Here is a 26790-nt window from a genome sequence, read left to right as displayed (position 1 = left end):
TAAAGGATTATCTATAAATAAGTTCATGTTACCTGCAAAACGGGATAATTTGACTTCTTCTCTTCCTAGTTGCATGCTTTTTATTTCTCTGTCTTGCCTAATGTCTCTGGATGAGAATTACAATACTATATTGTATAGCAGAGGTAAAACTGGAATACTTGATTTATTCCAGATATTAGAGGAAAGACTCTCAGTGTATACCCAACTTTGTGAGGATTTTTTTTTTAAGAACAGATGTCAAATTTTATTGAATGCTTTTTCTGCAATCATTGAGATGATCATTATCTTACATTCATTGATTTGCTTATATTTAACTATCTTTGCATCACTGGGATAAAGCCAATTTGATCATAGTATAATGTTTTTGATATACTGTTGCATTTAATTTGCTGGAATTTTGTTGAGAAATTTTGTTACTATGTACAGTTGGTTTAATGTACATTGTAGGTTTTTTTGTACTTGGGATTGAACTCAGGACCTTGTGCTTGCAATGCAGGCTCAGTGCCACTGAGCTAAATCCTCAGCCCCACATTGTAGTTTCCTATAATGAAAATTATCAAGGGCATACAATAATAGGCAGCCATCACATGCCAATGGATTGGAAGAATCAATAATGTTAAAATGTCCATACTACCCAAAGCAATTTACCAGATTCAATGCAATCTCTTTCAGAATGCAATGACACTTTTCACAGAATTTGAAAAAGCAATAAAAAAATTTATATGTAACTACAAAAGGCTAAATAGTTGAAACACTCCTGGGGAAAATCAAATCAAAAGAAAAACAAACAAAATTGGAGGAATCATAATACCTGAACCAAAATCATGCTACAAAGCTGAAGCAACCCAAATAGCATAATACTGTCATAAAAACAAACAGATCAATGGAACAAAATAAAGAACCCAAAATCAAATTCACATATCAAAAGCCTCCTGATGTTTTCAAAGGTACCAAGTCTACATCACAGAATGGACATTCTCTTCAATAATTGGTATCTGAAAAATGGGATAGTTATACAGAGAAAAATGAAATGAGAGCCCTACCACTTGTCACATGGAAAAATCAACTCTAAATGGATCAAGGGCTTAACTGTAAGGCCTCTCAACTTGTGAGACTGAACAACAGTTACTCCATTTTGTAATAGGGCCCCAACTTGTCTGCTTCTGTTATGGATCACCAGGTAGACATCGAGTTCCAGGATTGTGCTTGTTGTTGTGCCAGGAAGGTCTGTTGTGTGCATAGTGTTCTGTCATGCTTGCCCAACTCCATATCTGAATATGTTATCTTAAGAACAATCTGTAAAAGGTCTGTTTTATCCCTCTCCTCCTCTTTTGTATTTCTGCTTGCCAACTTCCCTCTAACATCTCCTATAAAAGGACCTCAGGCTCTTAGCCTCTCGCCTCTCTAAGCTTGGAGCTTGGAGAGTGCTGTCTGGCCAGACTAATAAAGGTCTGTTTTACAACTTGTCTGGTGTGTTCCCTCCTGGGTGATCTTCACTGTAGTCAGCTCCTCAGATTGTTTGGTAAGGCCCATGGCCTTACAAACTAGGGAGTGAATATCCTAGAGACAAGACATTAGAATATCCTAGACATCAAGACATTAGAATAGAAAAGATTTCTTAAAAACTTTTTTTCGTATACGATTCCCTCAAGCATAGGCAAGAAAATCAAAACTAGACAAATGGAACACCTAGGAGCAGAGCCACATCAGCGCCTAGGAGAAGCCTTCTGGGCTGCCATATCACAGCCCCCAGTGTCGAGGAGCAGGGATGCACCCAGTGACAAAGAGGAAAGCCATGTGGGCAGCAGCAACACCTCTGACCCCTGCTGTTCAAATGAGAACACACATGAACAAATCTCAAAACCAGACTTCCACATCACCTAAAGCAACCACAAAGGGAAATAAGATGGAACAATCTAATACTTAACCCCCTGGACTCCCTGAACTGACAACAAAAGAGGATCTGGAAAAAAATAAATCAGAAATACTTTTTCAGATAACAGCAGAGATTGTGCCCATAGTACAAGACATGACTAATCAATCAGGAGAGGACACAGACAAAAAAAATAGAGGAGCTGAGGAACAGGTGGAATCCCAACATAAGAAACAAATGGAATCCATAAAGCAGATGCAAACAGATCTTCAGGAGATTAAAAACATCATTGAAAGTTTATGCAGCAGAATGAACCAATGTGAGGACAGGATTTCAAATATGGAAGATAAGATTGCCATTAGTGACCAGGAAAAGAAAAATTTCTCTAAAATAGTAAGGGACCATGAGAAATCAATGCAGCAGCTACTAGACAATGCAAAGAAGAATAACATAAGACTGATCGGCATCAAAGAAGAAACAGGAGAGAGTGCGGATGACATAAAAAACTGTTCACAGAAGTGATGGCAGAAAACTTCCCAAGAAGGGGAAAAGAACTTGACATATAGATAAGTGAGGCATATAAGACTCCAACTAGCCTTGATTAAAAAAAAAAAACTACACATACTCATATAATAGTTAAGATTCCAGAAACCCAACAGAAGAACAAAATTCTACAGAGAAAAGAAACAAATCACATACAAAGGAAAGGCCATCAGAATCTCAGCAGACTTCTCAATGCATATTCTCAAGGCAAGAAGAGCTTGGAGTGATGTATTTCAAGTCCTAAAGGAAAACAGCCTCCAACCAAGATTGATGTACCCTGCAAAACTATCTTTCAAAATTGACAGAGAAATAAGATACTTTCATGACAAAGAGCACCTTAGGAAATTCATGAATACCACACCAACACTCTAGAACATTTTAGACAATATCCTAGGAAATGACTATGAGGATCACAACCCCAGGAAACCCAGCAGAATGAATTTATTGGAGATGAGAAGAAATTAAATGCAAAGGGGGAGAATACAACAAAAAGCAAAAGTCATGATAAAGATAAGTCTATACATATCAGTTATAACCATCAATGTTAATGGTCTCAATTCACCAATCAAAAGAAATAGACTGGTAGAATGTGTCAAGAAGCAAGATCCCATAATATGCTGCGCACAAGAAACACACTTAATTCAAAAAGAAACTCATAGACTAAAAGATAAAGGGTGGAAAACAATACTCCATGTGACAAGAACCCCCCCAAAAGCAGGAGTAGCTATCCTCTTTGCAGATCAAGTGGACTTCAAACCAACACTGATTAAGAGAGATGAAGAAGGACACTACATCCTTCTAAAGGGAACATTCCAAGAGGAAGAGATGACAAACACAAATATCTATGTACCAAACACTAGTGCTCCCAACTATATAAAACAAATACTAACGGACATGAAAAGTCATACATGCACTAATACAATTGTAATGGGGGACCTCAATACCCACCTGTCACAAATAGATAGATCATCTATACAAAAAATAAGTAATGAAATACTAGAACTCAATCAAACTATTCAACAAATGAACTTAACAGATATTTACAGAGTGTTTGGCCCCACAAAATCAGAATACACATTCTTTTCAGCTGCACACTGGTAGTTCTCCAAAATAGACCACATAGTCACTCATAGAACATGTTTAAGTAAGGGCAAAGGAATTGAGGTTATCCCCTGTATATTATCACACCATAGTGCAATGAAATTGGAGATCAATAGCAAAAGAAACTGGAAAATTTCATAAACTCATGGAAATTGAACAACACACTTCTGAATAAGCAATGGGTCACAGAGGAAATTAAAGAAATCAGTTCATACAGTTAAATGACAATGACAATACAACATATCATAATCTACAGGATACAGCAAAAGCAGTCTTATGAGGGAAATTCATAGCAGTAAATACACATATTAGGAAAGTAGAGAGAGCCCAATTAAACAACCTGATGCTGAATTTCAAGCTTCTAGAAAAAGAAGAGCAGGACAAACCCAAAGCTCATACAAGAGAGGAAATTTTAAAGATCAGAGGAAAAATCAATGCAATGGAGACTAAGAGAATGATACAAAAAAATCAATGAAGCCAAGAGTTGGTTCTTCAAAACAATAAACAAAATTGACCAACCCTTAGCCAACCTTATCACAAAAAGGAAAGAAAAGGCCAAAATCCATGCAATTGGGAATGAAAAGGATGAAAGTACAATGAACCCAAGAGAAATCCAGAGGACTATCAATACCTACTTCAAGAACCTATAGGCCAATGAGATGGAAAAGGTAGAAGAAATGGACAGATTCTAGATACATATGAATTACCAAAGAATGAAGAAGACCTAAAAAATCTAAACAACCCAATATCAACCAATGAAAATGAAAACGTAATAAAAAACTTATCAACAAAGAAAAGCCCAGGTCCTGATGGTTTCACTGCTGAATTCTACAACACATTTAGAGAGAAGTACTGCCACTACTGTTTAAATTCTTCAATGAAATTGAAAGGGAAACAATAGTCCCAAATTCATTCCTAGAAGCAAGCATCACCTTGATCTGAAAGCAGAGAAAGACCCAACCAAAAAAGAGAACTATAGGCCAATCTCATTAATGAACATAGATGCAAAAATCCTTAATAAGATACTGGCAAATAGAATGCAGAAGATCAAGAAGATCATATACCCCGACCAAGTGGGATTCATCCCAGGGATGCAGGGATGCTTCCACATATGCAAATCAATCAATGTAATACACTGTATCAATAGAGCCAAGGACAAAAACCATATGATCATCTCAATTGATGCAGAAAAAGCATTTGACAAAATTCAACACACATTTATGATAAAAACCATATAAAGAATTGGATTAGACGGTCTCTACCTCAATCTGATAAAAGCCATCTATGAAAAGCCAACAGCCAATATCATACTAAATGGTCAAAAACTGAAATCCTTCTCACTAAAATCAGGAACAAGACAAGAACGTCCAATATCACCACTCCTGTTCAATATAGCCTTGGAAACATTAGCCATGGCAATTAGACAAGAGAAAGAAATAAAAGGGATAAAGATAGGAAATGAAGTCAAATTGTCATTATTGGCAGTTGACATGATACTCTATATAGACGACCCCAAGAACTCCACCAAAAGTCTTCTAGACTTAATAACCAAATTCAGTTAAGTAGCTCAATACAAAGTCAACACACAAAATTCAATAGCTTTCCTCTACACGAACAACAGACTCACTGAGACAGAAATAGGGCAAACAATTCTTTTCACAATAGCATCCAAAAACTGAAATACCTAGGAACCAACCTAACAAGAGAAATCAAAGACCTCTTCTCTGAAAACTATAGCACTCTGAAAAGACAAATTGAAAACAACATCAGATAATGGACAGCTATCCCCTGCTCCTGGGTAGGAAGGATCAATATAGTGAAAATGGTCATACTTCCAAAAATTCTATATAGATTCAATGCAATTCCAGTTGAGATCCCAGCAGCATACTTCACGGACGTTGAGAAAACAGTCCAAAAATTCATTTGGAACAAGAAGAAACCCAGAATAGCAAAAGCAATTCTAGGAAACAGAGACATGGCAGGGAGTATCACAACCCCCAACTTGAAACTATACTACAAAGCCACTGTGCCAAAGACAGCATGGTACTAGCAAAGAAACAGACCTGAGGACCAATGGAACAGATTAGAAGATGCAGAAACAACTCCAGACACATTTAGCCACCTCATCTTTGACAAAGGAGCCAAACACCCTCACTGGAGGAAAGATAGCCTCTTTAATAAATGGTGCTGGAAAAACTGGGCTTCAACTTGCCAAAGATTAAAACTAAACCTATATCTCACCATGCACTAAATTAAAATCAAAATGGATTAAAGATCTAAATATTAAAACAGAAACACTAAACCAGCTGGAACAGAGGTTAGGTAGAACTCTTGAAGACATTGGCGTAGGAAAAATTTTATGAACAAAACCTCAGTTGCCCGTAAACCGGCACAAGCAATCAACAAGTGGGATCTCTTCTTATTAAAAAGTTTGTGCACAGCAAGAGAAACCACCAACACTGTAAAGAGACGACCCACAATGTGGGAAAAAATTTTCACCTGCTGTTCCTCAGACAAAGGTCTACTGTCTAGAATCTATAAAGAACTTAAAAAATCAGACCTCCCAAATTTAAAGAACCAATGCAAAAATGGGCATCTGAAATGAATAAGCATTTCCCAGACAAAGTAGAAATAGCAAAAAAATATGAAAACAAATGTTCAACATCACTGGTCATGCTACAGATGCAAATGAAAACAACGCTGAGATTCCACCTCACCCAAGAAAGAATGGCTGCTATCATGATATCAAGCAATAACAAAAACTGGCAGGGCTGTGAGGAAAAAGTAACACTGCCCCACTGCTGGTGGGAGTGTAGACTGGTGCAACCACTGTGGAAATCAGTATGGAGATACCTCAAAGAACTAGGACTGGAAGTCCCATTTGACCCAGCTATTCCCCTGCTGGGTATCTTCTACAAAGAATTAAAAGAATCATACCACAGTGATACATGTGCACCCATGTTCATAGCAGCACAATTTGTAATAGCTAAAACTTGGAAGCATTCCAATCGTCCATCAACTGGAGACTGGATATAGAAGATGCAGTTTGTCTATAAAATGGAATACTTCTCAGCCTTGAAAAATGAGAAATTAGAGACATTTATAGCTAAATGGATCAACATTGAGGAGATATTCTTAAGTGAAATAAATAGGGCACACGTGCAAATACTGAATAGTTTCTCTAGTGTGAGAAAATGAAAGTGCAAATAAGGACTAAAAGGTATAATAGATAATGTAAAATAGGAAGAAAAGTGCCAAAGGGGAAAGGGTAGGGGAAAAGAAAGAAGAGAATGGAATTAATATGAGAAAATGAAAAAATGGAAACAAAGTCTTTGTAAATAGGGAGGGATGGAGGGGTTGAATAGAGGGCAGGAGAATGGAGAAAAAACAAGAACCAAGAGAGATTTTGTAAAGGTGCAAATTTCCAATTATGAATGTCATTATATTTATACCTAAAATGTACCAATACAATTAATTAAAAAAATAAAATGAAGTAAGTTCAAGGGCTTTGTGCTCTGTTGTGTGGTGGGGTTTAGTTAGAAGCAGGCCACTGTGGGCATGACATGGAAGGACATATGTCCCTTCCCAGCTCTTCACCTCTCTTTGCTTTCTGCCCACTACAAGATGAGCAGGTTTCCTGCCCTGTGCCAATCTGCTGAAGCCAGCCAACCATAGACTGAAAATATGAACCAAAATAAACTTCTTCTTTAAGTTGCAGATGTCAGGTATTTTCTCTCAGGGACAAGAAAGTGAGTAATAAATATTATAGTACCAGAGAAGTGAGGTCACTTAAGATGCAGAAGTTAAAGACCAGATTCAGGAAGTTTCACTTGGGATCAAAGACTCATTTGGCAATTGGACTCCAAATCATGTGTGTTATGTCCTGGCAGAAAATTCATCTTCAGTTTGCTCTTTCCTGAGACTTGGTGGGAAACTGAGATCAAGGAAGATGGACTAATTAATCCTGCAGGGGAAATTTCAAGTCAGCCTAAACTGAGGCTGTGGCATGGATACTGATGGTAGCTTTTACTGTATCTACTGTAAGGAGCAGGACCAAAAATTAGAACTGAATGATTTGAAAATTTTTGCTGGTGACCAGAAAGAAAGTGCCTAAAAAGTTTGGAGCTATAAAGGTTTGGTGGAGGAGAGCTTAATTGCTCAAAACATTAACAATAAAAAGAACTCAAGTGCTCTGCATCCAGATAACAGGAAAAAAGCCTTTAGGACAAGAAAAAAAAAAAAAGAAAGATCCCAGGCTAAGAGGTGCAAAAGTAAAAGACTTGTTTCAAGAAGAGAATCCCAAGGCATCCTGCTCCAGAATGATCACCTAGGGAATTTGTTCCCTGGGATATGACTCACAGTGGTCAGCATCCAGGAACTTGGAGGCCTCTGCAGCCACAATCCAAGGTGACCAGCCTACTGTTCAAGCTGGCAGCAGACCCTGGCATCATCCACATGAAACTGGATTTACAGACATGCAGAATGCAAAAGTTGTGAGGTCAGAGAGCCCGTCACCTAGACTTCACAAGAAAGCTTGGGATACCAGGCAGAGCACCACTGATAGGGCAGTGTGTGAAGCAGTGAGAGTGAAACCAAAAGTATAATGGAGACCTCAGGAAGCTGGAGAAGCCAGAAACATGTAGTGCCCACTGAGGAAAGCTCCAGACAGTGAGAACAGTTACCTGAGGAGAGAGAGGCTGTGAGGGCTGCAATTGGCAATGCCTGTGGGTTCGGTCACCCAAGCCTTTTGGAGTCACATCTTTAACCTAGATGCTGGACACAGAACTACAGGATTTAATGTTTGCCTTACTGGGATTTAGTTTTGCATTTGTCCCATTTGTTTCTATCCCACTTCCTTTTAAAATGGGAATGAGAATGTTTACTCAGTGCCATTCTATGTAGAAAGTGTTTAACTTTCTTTTTGATTTTCACAGGGCTCACATCTCAAAGGAGACTGGATTTGGAATTTTCAGCAATGATGAAACTGTTAAAATTCTGACAACTTCTTGGAGATAGACTAAATGCATTTTGCATAAAGAGTTGCACATGAGTCTTTTAGGGGCTAGGGGTAAAATGTTGTGGTATAGATCTGGAATGTCCCCCATAGTGGGCTTTAAGAAGGTAGTTGGATTGTGAGTTTATCACTTATTGGATTCATCCACTGCTGCATTCAGCAGCTGTGTATTCTGTTGGGAGGTAAGGCCTAGTGGGAGGTGGGTATTTCTTCCTTCCCAGCTCCTAGCTTCTCTCTCTGCTTCCTGACAGCCATAATATGAGCAGTTTTTCTGCACTTTCTTTTCATGGATGTCTTGACTTTGGGGAAGAGCCAGAAGTTGCATGGTACCATATCTGGTAAATAAAGTTAATGAGAGCAGACTAGAATGTTTTTATAAGTCTCCCTTCCCATGGGGTGACTCTCAGCAGCACCTTTCACCTATGTTTTTAATCACAACTCATAAAGACAAGGGAGGACTTCCAGAGATGCTTCAAAAAGTGGCAAGAATAATGGGATAAGTGTGTTTGAAGTGAAGGGAAGTATTTTGAGGAAGATTGATGGCAATGTATCTTTTATTATAATCAATATTTAAAATGTATACATTCACTGTATATTTCAATCATATCTTATTTTTAATATTAGTAGATAATAAGGAGGAAATCACATTCTCTTAATAAAAATCCAGATGTACACTCTGAAGAATGTTATCATTGTCAAGCAATGTATACATTTCAAACTTACATCAGTATTTTATGAATAAGATGAAGGTGTTTTATAAAAGTCACAACCAAGCAATCCCTATTGATCCCTATAAGCTCTATATTTGTATTATTGATCAAAATAGTTCATGTTCATCTAATGGAGGAATGGATGTCTTCAAGTAGAAAAGAAAAAAACTAGAGATTTGAAAACTTCCCCTACTTATTTCCTAACATGTGCTTCCGAGAAAAAAGGGGGTAATAATTGTTTCTGAAATGTGAACATATCTGATTAGTAGACATATGGCAGGAACAGCAAATGAGCAGACCAAGTTGAAATCCTAATTTGTCAAAAATAAGCATGTTAGTATTACCAATCTGTTAATGTTGACAGACTCATCTTGACTGCTCCTTTTGTATTAATAAATGAATAGATCTCAAATACTCTAAATATAAATACTCTAAATATAAATACTAAAAGCAGCCCTTCTAAAAGTACATATCAACCTAACAATTTGGGGATGTTGCTTCAGTATATCTTATAAACATTTTCCGGACAGCAACTCAGAAGGGGAAAAAAATGTCTTAAGCCCTTGAGGTCTGTACCGAATGCTAATGTATTTATATATGATGGATTTAATACAAAAGATAAATGACTTTTAGCAGCTGCACTCTAGACCTATGAATCATTCTGGGTACTACAAAATCCATACAGGGGAAGAATAGCTGGATAATTTACACCACTGGTATTTGTCAAGAAAACCCTGAAAATACAGAACCTGATTTCTCCTTTTTTCACTTCTACAAAAATTAAAAATTATCCTTCTAGAATCTCTGTGGATAAGAACATCAATTCACATCTTGACATGTTGCTCCTTTGAAATACAGAAGCCTTAATTCTCCTCACTTTAAGGAATGCTTTTTTTTTTAGAGGACAAAAACAGCAAATGAAAAAAAGTTTTTCTTATAACCAAATACAAGCACAAAGAAAAGTCTGCTAATGTTTATTTTGTGTTCCAATTGCTATGCTCTGGTAAAATTCTACAAAAGGAAACACATTAACCAGATGACTTGCAGAGCACAGTGATACCAAAAATAGTACTTAAGTTAATACACTAATTGCAAAGTTGCAGAGATTAAGTTCATCATTCTAGTTCTTGGATAAACTTTGGAGAGGGAGAATTTAAAGTTTAATATAAGGGCTGTCTTAAGCTTCCTAAAGAATAATATGAGCAGTAAAAATGTCCTCTATATAAGTGAACTCTGAAAATAGAAAGCTGCAGTTACTAAAGGAATAGTAGCTCTTGTATAAGCAACCAAATTACTCTCTTGCAGCTTCCATTAGTAGCAATACAACAGAGTACCTAAGGGCTGACTTTGCTATCTATCATTGTTTGTGGTTTTATATGTCATTTTAACCCATAAAGAAGTTACATTACCTTGACAATTCTGGCCAAAGAAAATTCTAAATCCCCAGATAGAGCTGAAATTCTAAATGTCCCCCAAAAGGCTCTTCATTATATTGAAGGTCTGGTTGCTAATTGATGGGCTTTTGGAAAGTGATTGAATCTTGGGGCTCTACCTTCATCAAATGGATTAATCCATTGGTAAGTTTATTAGCTGAATAGGCTGTTTTCAACAGGGGCCCAGTTGGAGGAAGTAGGTTACTGGGGACATGTTCGTTAAAGTTATAGCTTGTCATAATCCCCTTCCTCATGGCTCTTTTCCTGCTCTCTCTGCTTCCTGGCCCTCATGAGGTAAGCAGCTTTGCTCCACCACATCTTCTCCAACATGATGTACCTTACCACAAGCCCAGAAGCAGTGGAGCCAAGCAACTGTGGACCATTAAACCAGTCTGAAACCATGAGCCAAAATGAGACCTTCCTCCTTTGTTAAAAATTTGTATATTTATTAGTATATGTTTCCAGTACATACTGTGTACATTCATTGTGGGGAGCTGATACAAGTACATAACACAACATAATTCTCTTTATACCTGTTTCCCCACTCCTCCCTTCTCCCTTTCATCTCTTGATCCCATTCCCATTGTATCTGATTTTTTTTAGTATTTTGTCACAGTGATTGAATATGGACTAACAGAAGACATTATAGCCTATATGTAGAAATTTGACCATATATAAAAATTCGGGGAGCCTCCAGCTTAGCCGTGTGTATGGGCAGAGCGGGTGTGGGCTGAGTGTGCCCTGCTCAGTCCAGCTCGCTTTGTCCACTTGCGCCAGGAGACAGAGCTGGTGAGGACCCCCCAGGCATGCCCACCAGCCTCCAGCTTAGCTGCGTGGGCACCTGCAACAACAGCCCCCCCCCCAGCCTCTTGGCTGTGCAGCTACTTGAATCCACATTACAGAGGCACAGGGAGGCACAAAGGCCATTGTCCTGATCTGCAGAAGTGAATAACAGAGAGAAGGCCTCTCTCAGGCTCCCTGATGAAAACTGAAGACCACTGGAAAAGTGAAGAGAATCTCTGCAATAAAGGCACACCAGACCACTGTGGTTGGTAAGCTGTAGGGATCATCACTTCCCATTGGAACCTGGAGTATCTTAAGGAGAAAGGCACCTGGAACCTGCAATAGAACCTTGCAGAATTCAACCCTGCAGGAGGACAGGGAGCTCAACTTGGGACTTGCAGCCAGAAATCACACTGAATCTCAAGAGTCTGTGACTGGCTTACTGAGACTCTTTATAACTGAACACTGCTGCCCATGTTGCCTATTGTGACAGCAGAGACATACCCTGAAGGAGGCCCTTCATTTTTATATTTTATTTGTTATTTTCAAAATTACCACTATTTTTTTGCTCTTATTTTGACTTTTTTTCTACTTTGCTACTCTTTTAAAATTTTTATTTTACTTTTTTCTTTCTTTTCTTCCTCTCTCTCTCTCTTTCTCTCTCTCTTGCTCCCTTCATGTTTCACATTGTTCTTCATCTCCCCTTCTGTTCCTTTTCTGCCACTGATTCATATTTCTTTTTTATCTTTCTTTTCTTCTCTTTCCTTCTCTTGCCTGTGCCCTCTGGCCTCACTGATAAACATCCCCTATCCTTCTACTTACCTATTCCTCCCTCCCCAACTCCTTCTAACTCCCCATCCTGAAGGGTAAACTTGCTATATTGAAGAGTTTATTCACTATAAACATATGTTGGGTTGGTCTTTGTTTTGATTTAATTCATACAGTTAAAGGTGATAGATTAATAACTACCACAAATTGTCATTTTCTAAGAGATACTTGATGGTACTGTGTTGCTGATTGTATCACTTGGGCTAAGGTGTTGTGATTGATCTAATCAGTTGTCCTTCCTGGTATAATGAAAAGGAGACAGCCTCAGAGCCATTAGAGACTCAAAATGTAAAGACCAACTATATCTGGAAGACACCTCTGAGAAGCAATCATTCCATAAGGGCTCTAAATACATCAACAAAGATACTTACAATAAGCAACTTCAAAGTATCAACCCAGGAACTAAACCAAGGACAGTAGCAAAAAGAAAAATGAGAAGACATTTAAGTAAGGCACAAACTCAAGACTTTCACCCCACAAAAGGCAAATTCTGGGAGAAACGAGGTGGTAAAGTCTGATAATCAACCACCTGGACACCCTGAACTGATAACAAAATGAGGCTCTAAGAAAATTCAAAACAAATAATTTCCCAGATAACTACAGAGATGGTGAGCAGAGTGAAAGTCATGATTAGAGGCTCTAGAACAGAAACAGATAAAAAAAATAGATGAGTTCAGAACCATGCTGGAAGCCATGAATGCCTAGCATGAGAAAGAAATGGAAACCATGATCACCCAACATAAGAAAGAAATGGAGCCCATGAAAAAGATTGAAACAGATATTCAGGAGAGTAAAAACTCCATTGAAAGCAGGCAGAGCAGATTAAGGGAATCTGAAGATAGAATATCAGATATAGAAGACAGGATTGTGGGGAAGGACCATGAAAACAGAGATCTCTTCAAAATAGTAAGGGACTATGAGAAATCAATCCAGCAGCTGCTAGATGATGCAAAGAAGAATAACATAAGACTGATAAGAGTCCACAAAAAAACAGGAGAAAGTACAATTGACATAAAAAAATTGTTCACAGAAGTAATAGTAGAAAACTTCCCAGACAGAGGTGGAGAATTGGACATACAGAAAAGTGAGGCACATACAACTTCAACTAGCTATGATCAAAAAAAATCTACACCTAGACATATAATACTCAAGATCCCAGAAACCCAACAGAAGAACAAAATCCAACAAGCAGTTAGAGAAAAGAAACAAATCACCTACAAAGGAAAGTCAATAAGAATCACGGCAGATTTCTCAACACAAACTCTCAAATCAAGGAGAGCCTGGAGTGAAGTATTTCAAGCCCTAAAAGAAAATAACTTCCAACCTAGACTGTTGTATCCTGCAAAATCATCTTTCAAAATCAATGGGGAAACTAGATGGAAAAATTTCATGAACACCAAACCAACACTCCAGACAATTCTAAGCAATATCCTAGAAAAAGACAAGGAAGGTCATAACTCCATGAGGCCCAACAGAGGGAAGCCATGAGGCAGGGTAAGAAACTAAATGGAAAGGGGGAAAAAATAAGAAACAAAAGAGCCAACAACAACAAAACATCATGACAAGGATGAGTCAATATCTATCAATTATAACTATCAATTTTAATGGCCTCAATTCACCAATCAAAAGAAATGGACTGTCAGAATGGAGTAAGAAGCAAAATCCAGCAATATGCTGTATACAAGACACACATACAACACAAAAAGAAATTCATAGACTGAAAGTAGAAGGAAGGAAAACAGTTCTCCATGCCATAGGAACCCAGAAAAAGCAAGGGTGGCAATCTTATTTGCAGACAAAGTAGATTTTAAACCAAAACTAATTAAGAGAGACAAAGATGGTCACTACATCCTTGTGAAAGGAACAATCCAAAAGGAAGAGATGACAATCCTAAATATATATGCACCAAATATGAATGCCCCCAACTATACAAAACAAATATTAATGGACATGAAAAACCAAATAAGCACTAATACAATTGTAGTGGGGGACCTAAATATCCTACTATCACAAATAGACAAATCATCTGGACAAAAATTTAACAATGAAATTCTAGAACTGAACCAAGCTATTGAACAAATGGACTTAATAGATGTTTACAGAGTGTTCCAACCCACAAAATTAGAATACATATTCTTTTCAACTGCACACAGGTCATTCTCCAAAATAGACCACAGGCTAGCTCATAGGACATGTCTAAGTAAATGTAAAAGAACTGAAGTTACCCCCTATATATTATCAGACCATAGTGCAATAAAATTTGAGGTCAATAACATAAGAAACCACAACCCCCCCCAAAACACATGCAAATTGAATAACACCCTCCTGAATAACCAATGGGTCACAGAGGAAATTAAAGAAGAAATTAGACAGTTTCTATAAGTAAATGATAATGCCAATAAAACATACAGGAATCTATGGGACATAATGAAAGAAGTTGTATGCAGGAAATTCATAGCAGTGAATGCACATAGAAGGAAAACAGAGAGAACTCAGATAAATAAACTGAATCAGAATCTCAAGCTCCAAGATAAAGAAGAGCATAACAAACTCAAAGCTCATATAAGAGAGGAAATTATAAAGATTAGAGCAGAAATCAATGCAATGGAGACTAAGAGAATGATACAAAAAATTAATGAATCAAAGAGTTGGGTTTTCAAAAGAATAAATAAAATCAATAAACCTTTAGCCAACCTTATCAAAAAAAAAAGGAAAGAAAGGCTCAAATCCATGCAATTAGGAGCGAAAAAGGTGAAGTCACAAAAGAACCAGCAGAAATCCAGAGGATCATCAGTACCTACTTCGGGAACCTGTACTTTAATAAAATGGAAAACAGAAGAAATGGACAGATTCCTAGATACATACGAATTGCCAAAGTTAAATGAAGAAGATACAGAAATTCTAAACACCCCAATTACAATGAGTGAAATTGACAATGTAATAAAAAATTTACCAAAAAAAAAAAAGCGCAGGTCCTGATGGCTTCACTGCTGAATTCTACAAGACATTTAAAGAAGAACTATCACCATTACTCTTTAAACTCATCAAGGAAATTGAAAGGGAAGCAAGGCTGCCAAATTCTTTCATGGAAGCAACTGTTACTTTGATTCCAAAACCAGGGAAAGACACAACCCAAAAACAGAACTACAGGCCAATCTCCCTAATGAACATAGATGCAAAAATTCTCAACAAGATACTGGCAAACAGAATATAGAAGGTCATCAAGAAGATCATACACACTGACCAAGTCGGATTTATCCCAGGGATGCAAGAATGGTTCAACATTGATAAATCAATAAATGTAGTACACTATATTAACAGAATAAGGACAAAAACCATATGATTAACTCAATAGATTCAGAAAGGGCATTCAACAAAATCCAACACCCATTCATGATAAAAATGCTACAGAAAATTGGAATAAAAGGTCTTTATCTCAACCTGATTAAGGCTATCTATGAAAAACCAACAGCTAACATCATACTAAATGGTCAAAACCTGAAAACTTTCCCACTAAAATCAGGAACAAGACAATGATGCCCACTATCACCACTCCTGTACAGTGTAGCTCTGGAAACATTAGCCACAGCAATTAGAAAAGAGAAAGAAATAAAAGGAATAAAGATAGGAAAGGAAGAAGTTAAACTGTCACTATTTGCAGATGATATGACACTTTACATAGAAGACCCAAAAAACTCTGTCAAAAGACTTCTAGACTTAATTGACAGATTCAGTAGAGTAGCTGGATATAAGGTCAACACTCAAAAAACAATAGCCTTCTTATAAACAAATAGCAGACTCAGTGAGAGAGAAATTAGGGAAACAATTCCTTTTACAATAGCATCCAAAAAAATGAAATATCTGGAATCAAACTAACAAAAGAAGCAAAAGACCTCTACACTGAAAACTACAGCACTCTGGAAAAGGAGACAGAAGAGGATATGAGAAAATGGAAAGATATCCCTTGTTCCTGTGTAGGAAAAACCAATATAGTGAAAATGGCCATACTTCCAAAACTACTGCATAGATTTAATGCAATGCCAATTGAAATTCCAACAATAGACTTCACAGAACTAGAGGAAACAATCTAAAAATTCATTTGGAACCAGAAGAGACTAGAATAGCAAAAGCAATTCTAGACAACAGAAAAATAGCTGAGGGTATCACAATCCCCAACTTGCAACTATACTACAAAGCTACTATGATAAAAACAGCATGGTACTGGCAAAGAAACAGACTTGAGGATCAGTGGAATAGATTAGAAGATCCAGAAATAACTCCAGATATACTCAGCCACCTCATCTTTGAAAAAGGAGTGAACCACGTTCGTTGGAGTAAAGATAGCCTATTTAATAAATGGTGTTGGAAAAACTGGATTTCAACCTGCCAAAGATTAAAACTAGACCCCTATCTTTCACCATGCACTAAACTAAGGTCAAAGTGGATTAAAGATATAAATATTAAGACAGAAACACTAAACTTTCTGGAATATAAGTTAGGTAGAACTCTTGAAGACATTGGCATAGGAAAAGACTATGAACAAAAGCTCAGTAGCAGGGGAACTAGCACAAAGAAACAACAACTAGGATCTCATCTTATTAAAAAGCTTCTGCACTGCAAGAGAAACCACCAACAGAGCTAAGAGACATCCTACAATGTGGGGAAAAAATTTTAGCAGCTGTACCTCAGACAAAGGACTACTATCTAGAATATATAAAGAATTGAAAAAAATCAGACCCCCAAATTCAAAGACCCAATCCAAAAATGGGCATCTGAAATGAACAGACATTTCTCAGCCAAAGAAGTAAAAGCAGCAGATAAATATATGAAAAAATGTTCAACATCACTTGTCATTCGAGAGGTACAGATGAAAACAACACTGAGATTCCACCTCACCCCAAAAAAATGGCTGCTATCAAAAATCAACCAATAACAAATGCTGGTGGGGGTGTGGGCAGAAAGGAACCCTCCTCCATTGTTGGTGGGAGAGCATACTGGTACAACCACTGTGGAAAACAGTATGGAAATACCTCAGAGAACTAGGACTAGAGGTCCTATTTGACCCAGCTATTCCCCTGCTGGGTATCTTCAAAGAATTAAAAGAATCACACCACAGCAATATATGTGCACCCATAGTGGCAGTTTGTAATAGCTAAAGCTTGAAAACAGCCCAAGTGCCCATCAACTGGAAACTGGATAAAGATGTGGTTTGTTTATAAAATGGAGTACTACTCAGCCATAAAGAATGAGAAACTAGAGATATTTCTAGCTAAATGGATGAATATTGAGGACATACTGTTAAGTGAAATAAATAGGACACACATGTGCAAATACTGAATAGTTTCTCTAGTGTGAGAAAGTGCAAGTATAAATAAGGATTAAAATTATTAAAAAGAATAATTGATAATTTGAAATAGGAAAAGTTCCAAAGGTGTAGGGGTGGTCGGAAGGGAAGAGGAAAGGAAAGAAGGGAAAGGGAAAACTATGAGAAAAGAAAAAAATGGAAATGAAATCTATGTAAATAGGGAAGGATGGAGGGGGTGAAGGTTGCACAGGTAATGGGGAAAAGAATAAGAACCAAGATACATCATGTACAGGTACAAGCACCCAATGATAAATGTAAACGTATTGTATACCTAAAATGTACCAATAAAAATATTTAAGGAAAAAAAATTGAGGCCTATCTTCAAACAGATTGTCAAGTTTAGAAATCTAAGTTCCCTGAAAACAGTGACAATAAGAAATTTAATCAATTGGCTTTATTCTCCAAGTCATACAATCTAGTGAACTCCAATTTTAATATTACATAAGTGCATGACAGAACTATGCACAGAGTGACAAAAGAACAGGCAGTTTTATGTGCCTGCCAGTTTCACATTGGGTGGAATCAAAAGACATGAGTAAGGTTATTCTTAATTGATGCCTGACACTCTTTCTTCCCTTATGCTTACTTCTTTAATTGCTTTATTTTAAAATTAGACAGCTCAGAGCCCAAAAAGAACTGCCTCTATGTCAATTGTCTTTAAACTGAATTCAGTGTTCTCACCACACAAGGAGCCTCGCTGGATATAAAGTCATTTAGCAAAATGAAAGAGAAAAACCACAGGAATGTAATAGTAGAAGTAGGTACGAACTTACAAAGAAACCAAGCCATAAAGTGTCAGAAAGAGTTGAAACAGAAGGATTTAAGGTGTATTTCTCTCAAGGTATACTGCTTACTAGTTCACAACATAAACCACCAACCAGATAGGTAACTGCACAGCAGAACTACCAAAGGAGAAATCTTTGCAGTGCAGTAAGCTGGCAGTAAAGGGCTCATGTCATATATATTTCTTTTCATGGGTCACTAAGTCCAGAAAACTATACATTTATACGATTTCTCCCCTACACCTGTATCAAGTCTTTGGATTTTTTCTATAATCTCTCTCTAGAACTCATCTACTAAACTGGTGTAACTTTAAATGCCCTGCATGCTTAACTATTCTAACTCTAAAATAGCCTGTAGTTCTAAACTTGACCCAACTTATTTTAAGAACAGTAGTATGCAACTTTTTAAAAAGTACATTAAATACAAGTCTTAAGCAAAATCAATACTCTATTAATTCACAGTTGTAGAAGCAAAGCCATTATAGCAGTAGAGAACATTGAGAGCATTTAAGAATGAAGAAGAAAATTATATTTCTCATAATTTGCAATGCACTGAACCATCTTCCTTACTTGTTAAAGTTTCTAACCTCAAATAATCTAGTAACTTTAAGGCCACTTTCTGATTCATCTCAAGGTTATCATTTCATAGAAATATATGAATTTCCTTTTCATTGAAGTATTTTTAATAAACTCCTATACCTCAAACCATACCACCACTACTTGATAAATAACTAACTTTTGGTCATTCCTTAAAATCTATCATTTCTACTTATTATTTTTAAACATCTCAGATCTCAAAGACTTCTCTCACACAGGAAATCCTATACAAGTTCCATGGCCTCAGTAGCATAAATACAAATATTTGAAACAATAATTAACTAAGTTATGAAGAGGTCTTAGAAAATTTATAATCACCATGAGAGAGTGTAACATCCCTCTATTGGTAATTAAAAATTAAGGAGATGGGAAATTAGAAATGATATATAGGATTTGAAAATGATTAGTAAACTTAACCTCATGAACAAATATAGAATTCTTTATTTGACTACAGAGGATATATTCTGATTAAGGCACTTTGGATATTTACACACAGAGTAACAAAACAAAGCATATCTCAGCATATAAAAAGAATCAACATTTTACAACACATATTTCCTGATCTCATCGATATGGAATTGGAAATCAGTAAAGATGTTCCAAAACAAATACTAATAGCTAATCTGTATGGTTCTTGCTAAATACTGGGAACTCTTCTAAGTATTTTAAATACATTAGCCTTTTGAATCCTTATAACAACTACATAAGATAGGTACTGCTGTTATCCCTGTTTTAGATAAGAGCAAACTAAGGCATAAAGAGAATACTTAAATTTTAAATGACAACATACACACACACACACACACACACACACACACAGACTCCATTGTAGTCATGGTAGCTTGACTGTGGAGACACAGTTCTTTTTTTTAACCTGAATTTTTTTAAAATTCTTTTATTGGTACATTTTAGGTATACAGCACATTTACATTTCTCATTGGGAACTTGTACCTTTACATGATGCATCTTGGTTCTTATATTTTTCCCATTGCTAGCCCTCCCCTCATCCCCTCCACCCTTCCCTATATACAAAGACTTTGTTTCCATTTTTTCCATTTCTCATAATTTTTCTTTTCCATTCTTTCCTTTCCCCTGCCCCTCCCCCTCCCCCTGCCACTTTGGACCTTTTCTTCCTATTTTAAATTATCAATTATTCATTCTAATAATTGATACATTTTAGGTATACAATACAATGACATTCATCCCTGGAAATTTGCACCTGTAAATAATCTCTTTGTTCTTATTTTTCACACTTCCCCTGCCCTCCCTTCAACATCTCCATCCCTCCCTATTTACAAAGACTTTGTTTCCATTTTTCCATTTTCTCATATTAACTCCATTCCCTTCTATCCTTTCCCCTACCGCTCACACTTCCCCTTCCCTTTTGCCCCTTTTCTTACTATTTCACATAATCTATTATACCTTTTAGTCCTTATTTACACTTTCAGTTTCTCACACTAGAGAAAGTATTCGGTATTTATACATGTGTGTACCATTTATTTCACTTAAGAGTATCACCTCAATGTGCATCTGTTTATAAATATAAATATCCATTTTCAAATATCTCTAATTTCTCATTTTTTATGGCTGAGTAGTATGCCACATTATAAGAAAACCATATTTTCTTTATCCAGTCTCCAGCTGATGGGCATTTGGGCTGTTTCTGAGTTTTAGCTACTAAAAATTGTGCTGCTATGAACATGGGTACACATATATCACTGTTGTGTGATTCTTTTAATTCTTTGGGGAAGATCCCAGGCAGTGGAATAACAGGGTCAAATGGGACTTCCAGTCCTAGTTCTTTGAGGTAACTCCATATTGATTTCCACAGTGGTTGCAACAGTCTATACTCCCACCAGCAGTGGAGCAGGGTTCCTCTTACCCCACAGCCCCACCAGCATTTGTTATTGGTTGATTTCATGACAGCAGCCATTCTTTCTGGAGTGAGGTGGAATCTCAGCTTTGTTCTCATTTGCATCTCTCAAATGACCAGTGATGTTGAACATTTTTTCATGTATTTATTTGCTACTTCTACTTCTTTGTCTGAGAAATGTCTGTTCATTTCAGATGGCCATTTTTGGATTGAGTCATTAAATTTGAGAGGTCTGATCTTTTTAAGTTCTTTATAGATTCAAGATAGTAGACCTTTGTCTGAGGAAGAGCAGGTGAAGATTTTTTCCCACATTGTGGGTTGTCTCTTCACACTGCTGGTGGTTTCTCTTGATGTGCAGAAGCTTTTTAATAAGAAGAAATCCCACTTGTTGATTGTTTGTGCCAGTTCACAGGTAACTGAGGTTTTGTTCATAAAATCTTTTCCTACATCAACGTCTTCAAGAATTCTACCTAACCTCTTTTCTAGTCGGTTCAGCATTTCTATTTTAATATTTAGATCTTTAATCCATTTAGATTTTAGTTTACTGCATGGTGAGAGATATAGTTCTAGTTTTAATCTTTGGCAAGTTGAAACCCAATTTTTCCAGCACCATTTATTAAAGAGGCTGTCTTTCTTCCAGTGAGAGTGTTTGGCTCCTTTATCGAAGACAAGCTGAGTGTGTCTGGCATTGTTCCTGCATCTTCTAATCTGTTCCATTGGTCCTCAGGTCTGCTTCTTTACTAGTACCATGCTGTATTTATCACAGTAGCTTTGTAGTATATTTGCAGGTTAGGGATTGTGATACCCCCTGCCATGTCTCTGTTACCTAGAATTGCTTTTGCTATTCTGGGTCTCTTCTTGTTCCAAATAAATTTTTGGATTATTTTCTCAAGATCTGTGTATATGGTGCTGGGATATCAATTGGAATTGCATTGAATCTATACAGCACTTTTGGAAGGATGACCATTTTCACTATACTGATCCTTCCTACCCAGGAGCAGTAGATGTCTGTCCATTTTCTGATGTCATCTTTAATTTGTCTTTTCATAGTGCTACAGTTTTCAGAAAAGAGGTCTTTGATTTCTTTCATTAGGTTGATTCCTAGGTATTTCAGTTTTTTGGATGCTATTGTGAAAGGAATTATTTGGCCTATTTCTCTCTCAGTGAGTCCATTATTAGTGTAGAGGAAAGCTATTGATTTCTGCATGTTTCCAGCTACTTTACTGAATCTGGTTTTTATGTCTAGAAGACTTTTCATGGAGTTCTTGGGATCCTCTATATACAGTATCATGTCATCTGCCAATAATGACAATTTGACTTCTTCATTTCCTAACTTTATTCCTTTTATTTCTTTCTATTGTCTAAATGCCATGGCTAATGTTTCCAAGACTATATTGAACAGGAGTGGTAATAGTGGACATTCTTGTCTTGTTCCTGATTTTAGTGTGAAGGATTTCAGTTTTTGACCATTTAGTATGATATTGGCTGTTGGTTTTTCATAGATGGCTTTTATCAGATTGAGGTAGAGACCGTCTAATTCAATTTATTGTAGGATTTTTATCATAAATGTGTGTTGAATTTTGTCAAATGCTTTTTCTGCACCTATGGAGATAATCAAATGGTTTTTGTCCTTGGCTCTATTAATATAGTGTATTACATTGACTGATTTGCATATGTTGAACCATCCCTGCATCCATGGGATGAATCCCACTTGGTCAGGGTGTATGATCTTCTTGATGATCTTCTGCATTCTATTTGCCAGTATCTTATTAAGGATTTTTGCATTTATGTTCAGTAGTGAGATTGACCTATAGTTCTCTTTTTCGGTTGGGTCTTCCTCTGCTTTGGGGATCAAGGTGATGCTTGCTTCCAGGAATGAATTTGGGAGTATTGCTTCCCTTTCAATTTCACTGAAGAGTTTAAACAGTAGTGGCAGCAGTTCCTCTCTGAATGTCTTGTAGAATTCAGCAGTGAAGCCATCAGGACCTGGGCTTTTCTTGGTTGGTAAGTTTTTACATTTTCAATTTCATTGTTTGATATTGGGTTGCTTTGAATTTTTAGGTCCTCTTCGTTCAACTTTGGTAATTCATATGTATCTAGGAATCTGTCCATTTCTTCTGTGTTTTCCATCTTATTTGCATATAGCTTCTTGAAGCAGGTATTGATAATTCTCTGGATTTCTGTTGAGTCTCTTGTAATTTCATCCTTTTCATTCCTAATTGCATGGATTTGGGCCTTTTCTTTCCCTTTTCTGATAAGGTTGGCTAAGGGTTGGTCAATTTTGTTGATTCTTTTGAAGAACAAACTCTTAGCTTCATTGATGTTTTGTAACATTCTCTTAGTCTCCATTGCATTGATTTCTCCACTAGTCTTTATAATTTCCTCCCTTGTATGAGCTTTAGGTTTGTCCTGCTCTTCTTTTTCTAGAAGTTTGAGGTTCAGCATCAGGTTATTTAATTGGGCTTGCTCTGTTTTCCTAATATGCATGTTCACTGCTATGAATTTCCTTCATAAGACTGCTTTCATTGTGTCCCATAGATTCCGATATGTTGTATTGTCATTGTCAATTAATTGTAGGAACTGTCTGATTTCTTCTTTAATTTCCTCTGTGAACCATTGGTTATTCAGAAGTCTGCGGATCAATTTCCATGTTTATGAAATTTTTGCTGTTTGTTTTAGTATTGATCCCCAATTTCATCGCACTATGGTCTGATAGTATACAGGGCATAACTTTAATTCCTTTGCACTTACTTAAACATGTTCTATGTGTGAGTATGTGGTCTATTTTGGAGAATGACCCATGTGCAGCTGAGAATAATGTGTATTCTGATTTTGTGGGGTGGAAGACTCTGTAAACATCTGTTAAGTTCATTTGTTCAAGAGTTCGATTGAGTTCTAGTATTTCATTACTTATTTTTAGTCTAGTTGATCTATCTATTTTTGACAATGGGTTACTGAGTCCCCCATACTATTGTATTAGTGCATATATGACTTTTCATGTCCGTTAGTATTTGTTTTAGATAGTTGTGTGGACTAGTGTTTGGTGCATAGATATTTACGATTGTCATCTCTTCCTCTTGGATTGATCCCTTTACAAGGATGTAGTATCCTTCTTCATCTCTCTTAATCAGTGTTGATTTGAAATCTACTTGATCTGCAAAGAGAATAGCTACTCCTCCTTTTCTGGGGGGGGGGGGGTTCCTGTCGCATGGAGTATTGTTTTCCACCCTTTAACTTTCAGTCTATGAGTTTCCTTTGGAATTAAGCGTGTTTCTTGTATGCAGCATATTGTTGGATTTTGCTTCTTGACCCAATCTGCCAGTCTATTTCTTTTGATTGGTGAATTGAGACCATTAACATTGATGGTTATAACTGAAACGTATTGACTTGTCATTACCATGATTTTTTCTTTTTGTTGGGTTCTCCCCCTTTACATTTAATTTCTTGTTGTGCCAGATGGGTTCATTCTGCTTTGCTTCCTGGGGTTGTGATCCTCAATGTCTGTTCCTAGGATATTGTGTAAAATTCTTTGGAGTGCTGGTTTGGTATTCATGAAGTTCCTAAGGTGTTCTTTGTCATGAAAGTATCTTATTTCTCCATCAGTTTTGAAAGATAGTTTTTCAGGGTACATCAATCTGGGTCGGAGGCTGTTTTCTTTTAGGGCTTGGAATATGTGACTCCAAGCTCTTCTTGCCTTGATGGTTTGTGTTGAGAAGTCTGCTGTGATTCTGATGGGCTTTCCTTTGTATGTGACTTGTTTCTTTTCTCTAACTGCTTGTAGAACTTTGTTCTTCTGTTGAGTTTCTGGAATCTTAACAATTATATGCCTATGTGTAGATTTTTTTTGATCAAGGCTATTTGGAGTCCTATATGCCTCACTTATTTGTATGTCAAGTTCTTTTCCCCTGCTTGGGAAGATTTCTGCCATTACTTCTGTGAAGAGTTTTTTTATGTCATCTGCACTCTCTCCTGTTTCTTCATTGACTCCAATCAGTCTTATATTATTCTTTGCATCATCTAGCAGCTGCTGGATTGATTTCTCATGGTCCCTTATAATTTTGAAGCAATTTTTCTTTTTCTGGTCATTAACTGCAATCTTATCCTCTGTATCTGAAATTCTGTCCTCACATTGGTTCATTCTGTTGTGTAGACTTTCAATGGAGTTTTTCATCTCCTGGAAATCTATTTGCATCTGTTTTATGGATTCCATTTGTTTCCTATGTTGGGATTCCATCATGTTCCTGAGCTCCTCTCTAGATTTATTAATCATGTCTTGCACTAGAGGCACAATTTCTCCTGTTATCTGAGAAATTATTTCAGATTTCATTTTTTTCCAGATCCTCTTTTGTTGCCAGTTCACGGGTTCTAGGTGGGTGAGTATCAGAGTGTTCCATCTCCTTTCCCTTTTGCATTGCTGTAGGTGATCTGGAAATCTGGTTTTGAGACTTGTTTACATGTCTTCTCATTTTGACCAGGGGGGTGGGGTTGTTGGCACCCATGCTGCTCACTTTCTCTGAGCTGGGAATGGTGAGACATTGTCTCAGAAGCCCCTTCCTCTGGGGCAAAAGTGGCAGCAGAGATTGTGGCCCACAAGCCCCTACTTCTGGGCAGGGAGCAGCAGGATGGACAGCAGCCTGGATGCCCCTTCCTCAGGTCAGGGAGTGGCGGGATGGATAGTGGCCTGGAAGCCCCTTCTTCTGGGCCAGGAGTGGTGGGACGGTGACTCAGAACCCTGTTTCTCCCAAGGCAGAATTTTTAGCTAAAATAATGTTAAGATCAAAGAATATTTCATGTAAATTAGATTGTACAAGTCAAGGAACTTTGATGACACTGCAACAATTGAATATTACCTAGAAAATATATAAAACCTTAAATGTTTATATGAGAAATTATTTTTAAATGACTGAAAATTAATATGTTAAGCAGCTAACCCAAGAATTGGGAAAAAAATACAATAGTCAACTCTAAAGAATAGAAAGCAATAACAAAGATAGAATCAGAAATTAGTGAAATGGATAAAACAGCCCAAATTAATAAACTGAGATGAATATTTCTAAGGTCAGAAAATTTCAACCAAACTAGAATTTTCCGTTTGTTGTTTACAATGTTTAGGATGCATATATCATATTAAAAACTGTTCTAGAGTTTTCTGAACTTTCTCCTCACCACATTGTGTTTAAATCAACACAATTCCTTTACCCATCTTTTCTAATCCTGCTTTCTTGCCTTTTATTAATTTCCATAACATTTCTTATTTTTTTTCCACTTCTTCATATTCTTAATTTATGAATCTTAAAATTAGTGCAGAACTATAATGAAAATCTGAATGACTATGTGAATTGCTGAAAAATTACTTGTGGGTCTTACATTATAAATATTTAGAGTGATTGGATAAAATGAATCACAATATATTTCAGAAAATAAAAAAGTTCAAATAATAGTAATGGGGCTTTAGAAGAATATTTCACAAAAATAAATACTGGTTGTTCAGTGTCATTTGTTGTAAATTAAATCTGCAGACACCATCCTCAAAATTATACAAAATTATATGTATTATGGAATAATTTAGGAAAGTCTACCCATTATAAGAAATCCCTGAAACAACTTTTCATTTGATTGGCAAGTACAAAGATAACCTTATCTAGTTTCCCAGTTTTGCTTTTAAAACCAGGTAGGCTTCAAATATGTTTAACATACTTATTGTTTCATTTCAAGAAATTGTATACAATAGAATCATTCATACATTGAAATAAATATTAATGGACAGAGATTCTCAGTACAGTATTATTTTAATATCAAAAAACAGAAACAAAGTACTCAAAAATATAGCTACTGATAAATTAAATATAGTATATCAATACAATGTAATACATACATCCATTGTATTT

The 26790-nt window shown here is 36.6% G+C and overlaps 1 protein-coding gene across 11 annotated transcripts in view; it reads right to left on the bottom strand.

Annotated features, from left to right (window-relative positions):
- The window catches only part of Ctnna3 (catenin alpha 3), a 1794873-nt gene that overhangs the window by 1372174 nt on the left and 395909 nt on the right, over positions 1 to 26790 (bottom strand). The gene's annotated exons all lie outside the window — the stretch shown is intronic.

The sequence above is a fragment of the Heterocephalus glaber genome, unplaced genomic scaffold (genome assembly GCF_053883595.1).
Source record: "Heterocephalus glaber isolate CG9 unplaced genomic scaffold, H.glaber_assembly_v1.0 deba00001497, whole genome shotgun sequence".
In the NCBI taxonomy this organism is placed as follows: domain Eukaryota; kingdom Metazoa; phylum Chordata; class Mammalia; order Rodentia; family Bathyergidae; genus Heterocephalus; species Heterocephalus glaber.
This window is presented reverse-complemented; position numbering and strand designations above follow the sequence as displayed.